Raw genomic sequence first — 3,941 nt, 5'->3', positions numbered from 1 at the left:
ACTGAGGCCTCAGGCTGGTTAGGACACCCACACAATGCACTGGTATGTGTTTTCAAGGTGGAAGGGGAGTTGAGACCACCTCTCTTAGGCCTCCCAGGTGGAGAGAATTCTCACATCATCCCTGCCATTTGGTGAAGTTTTAGAGCTGTCTCATTTATATGCTACTTGTTCTTTTAAAGAGGCTTTTTTTTCTGTGCATAAGGACAGAGGAATATGTTCCCTCAGTACTGTCCCTTCCGACTGTGGCTTGCAGCATTGGGTATGGGGGTTCCCTTTGTTACTGAGTCTCTAAGTCTCCAAGTGTCTGTCTCTCTTGCTATTCTCTTTGCCATTCTATCTTTTGTTATGCAGAAGCTGTTCAGAAGGCCCTCAGTTCTTATTTAAGAAGAATTGCTCTGTAAATAGGTAAAATTTTGTATGTTTTGGGGAGTAGGTGAGTTCAGGGTGTTCTAAGGTCATTATCTTGCTCCCAACCCCAAATTCATTTAGATAGAACAAAAGAGCAAGCAATGGGCAAAAATGAAGGTAGAAAATTCAGGTGTCACAGGCACACATTCTGGGAAAACAAACTATATTCAAATCATTCTAGAATTAAGAAACCTAAATACCCTGTCCAGAAGCAACCTGGGTAAGCTTTGTTTAATTAACATTCTTGAGAAGAATTATTTGTTACATTGGTCTAAGTCATGTATCAACATCTCAAAATAAATTTTGTCTTGAATTGCCCTCTGCAGAAGATAAGAATACCTGGTATCATTGTTTTTAAAGATTGTTTACTCAACTCTCTCTTCATCACCTGAACAGCTAATCAACTTTTTCTTAATTATGGACTCTTGAATTTCTTACTCCTTAACTGCTCCTTCTCTCTAGTTTTTTTTAATTTAATAAAGTTTTATTTTCCAAAAAGTGCAGTTGGTGGGATCTTGCTCATGCATCTTCACCAGGAGCTGGGGCATCTCCACCCTTGGTGTTTCTGGTGTAAATTACTTGAGCTCTGTGCTTTGAAACCAGTTTAATAAGTCCTTTACCGAGGAGCTCCTGAAGGGCTGCCCTGTCCAGAAAACCTCAAATCTTCAGTCTCTCAGAGACAACAGCTGGAGTTATAAGCTTAATAGTTGGGAACTTCCTTACAGAGTTTGTCATCTGTTGCTTTATCAAACACCAGATTATTAAACTTGTCCCAAACTTTGCCTTTAGACCACTTCTTCTTTTTGTCCTTGCCTCCAGATTTGTTCACTGGGTCTTTGTCCTTTTTGGCTGTCTTTCTGGCATCTTTCTTCTTCTTGTCATCCTTGGGTGGCATAGCAAAGCTTGGAGAACAACAGCCACCCCTGCAGCCTCGCTAAGATGTCGGACAGAAAAGATGATCCTTCTATATATTTATTGGACCTTTTCTTTTTATCATTTTGGCTTATATCACTTAATTTTACAAATGGAGTGGAAAACTCTTTTTTTCTATTTTCATATCAATCAAAACAATCTTTATTCCTAATGTTATGACACCTATAATAGTATTTAATTTAACTGCATTTTGAGACATTCAAATCTCCCTAGGACAGTGGTTTTCTAAACGTGGTTCCAGCAGCATCAGCAGCACCTGAGAAGTTGTTCAAAAGACAAATTCTCAGGCCCTGCTCTAAGCCTACTAAATCAGAAGCTATGGGAGTGGGGCCTAGCAATCTTTGATTTAACAAGTCCTCCAGGTGATTTTAATGCTAGTGAGGTATGAAAACCACTGCTTTAAAAATTCCAGTGGCCAAGCCAACCCCCAGAACAATGATTTCAGCCTCTCTGAGTGAGACCTAGATATAAGTATTTAAAAAAAAAAAAAAAAAAAACTCCCTTGGTGTTTACGTGCATCCTAAGAACCACTACTCGAGGAAAAAACATCTGAGATATTGGGCTTCTAATCTTGAGATGTTTGGGTCTCTTCTTCTTTAATGTCATCTGCATACAGCAGATGACAGGAAATGTTACATATATCAGGGACATGCACTAGCAAGTTTAGACAAAGCTTAGAAGAAACATATATTCTGAACTTAAGGTAATGTTTTTTAATGACCAAACTTGGGATCAGTACCTTCTATCAGATCACTTCTGCTTATTCTCAATATCTGAATCAGTCCTCATATTCTTCCTTCTGCTTCTCTGATTTCCTCTCTTCTTTAAATCCACATGAATTCTATGAAGGTTCCAAGTCATCTTTTTACCCATAAGCTTTGCTTTATCAATTTCTTCATCCATACCATTGATCGTTCAGAAAACCCCTATTTGCTTATGTATATCTTTTGTTTAAATCCCATCAACAGCTCTTTATAACCTACAAGGTAAAATACATGTATGTTTGCATGATTATTTTCATCCTTGATGCTCTCCCCAGCATGCTCTGTCTTCTAATAGTATAAAATCACTTGGAATTCCATGAATAAGCTTTGCCTTTGTTAATGCCTAGCACATTTTAAAGTCCAAATAAGTGTTTTTTTAGTGAATAAATAGAACTATTATTTAGTGTGTTAAAATATAAAGAGTAGGGATTTCAGCTTCTGCTGATGCTAGAATGGCTTAGTCCAACTAAGCCAGTTGCAGGTAACAGTTATAAGATCTCTTCCATACCCTAACTCCCTCAAAACCTCCAACTATTTGAAGTCAGTGAGAGAGTTGCCAGAATCAGACAGAAAATGGAGGAGTATGTACTCTTGAAAAACAAACTGAAGTAGACCAATACTATAAGAGATACTGATAGAAGCCTGTCAGGCTAGAAGGAAACTACACAACAGATAGAAAATTGGATCTATATGAAGGAATGAAGATCACTGGACATATAAATATGTAGTCAAGCATTTAAAAATCTAAATATATAAATACACAAACACACATAATTTATTTTCTTAATTTCTTTAACAAAGTAATAATTGTAACATTGAGGGATTTATAATGTGAGTAGTTGTAGCATATGTAACAATAAGAGCACAAAGAACAAATGTAAATATAACTATACGGTAGCAAGTTTATTTTATGTGAAATAGTGCAGAATTAACATTAAGTAGACTGTGTTCATTTAAATATGCATATTATAAACTTTAAATTTACCACTTTAAAAATAGCACAAATCACTGAAATGCTAATAGAGGAATCAAAGTAAAATTCTAAAAAAAAATTTGAATTTCCCATTAAAAAAAACAGAAAATGAGAAAAATAAAAATAAAAAAATAAAAAAACAAAATGAGGAACAAAGGAGTAAAAAAAAAACAAAAAAAAAAAAACAAAAAAAAAACAAAACCCATTAAGAACAAATATAAACAAATAGTAAAATGGCAGACCAAAATGAAATCTTATTAATTACATTAAATATAAATGCCTAAATTCTATAAATAAAAGCCAAAGATTTTTAAATCAATTAATGAAGGAAGACCCAAGTATATAGTCTATAAGAGATATACATTAATTACCAAAAAAATAAGCAGGTTGAAAGTTAGAATTTAAAAAAAAGATATGCTATGCAGATTGTAATAATAAAAAGCTGGAATGGCTGTTTTATATGTTAGGGGAAAATCAACTTCCAGACAGCAAATTATACCAAATGCAAAGAGGGCAATTGAAAATGATAAAAGTATTAGTGCATCAGGAAAACATAAAAATTGTAACTATGTAAGATCCTAGTAACAGAGCTTCAAAATACATGAAAGAAAAACTGAGAGAACAAAATAAAAATAGACAAAGCCACAAGTATTATAGGAGACCTCAACACCACCTTTTCAACAGAACACATAGACAAAAATAATCAGTAGTGATGTACAAGATGTGAATGACACCATTAATCATGTTGGCCTCAAAGATGCTATGAATCATGTTGGCCTATATATAACAATATAGCCAACAATTGCAGAATAGACATTCTTTTCAAATGAATGTGGAACATTCACCCAAATAGACCATATCCT

The 3,941-nt window shown here is 34.5% G+C and overlaps 1 pseudogene; it reads right to left on the bottom strand.

Annotated features, from left to right (window-relative positions):
* Positions 1-876: 876 nt before the first annotated feature.
* Positions 877-1,303, bottom strand: LOC112651129 (40S ribosomal protein S25-like; annotated as a pseudogene).
* Positions 1,304-3,941: the final 2,638 nt, after the last annotated feature.

The sequence above is a fragment of the Canis lupus genome, chromosome 16 (assembly GCF_003254725.2).
Source record: "Canis lupus dingo isolate Sandy chromosome 16, ASM325472v2, whole genome shotgun sequence".
Classification (NCBI taxonomy): domain Eukaryota; kingdom Metazoa; phylum Chordata; class Mammalia; order Carnivora; family Canidae; genus Canis; species Canis lupus.
The sequence above is the reverse complement of the archived record's forward strand: the minus strand, read 5'-3'. Positions and strand labels throughout refer to the sequence as shown.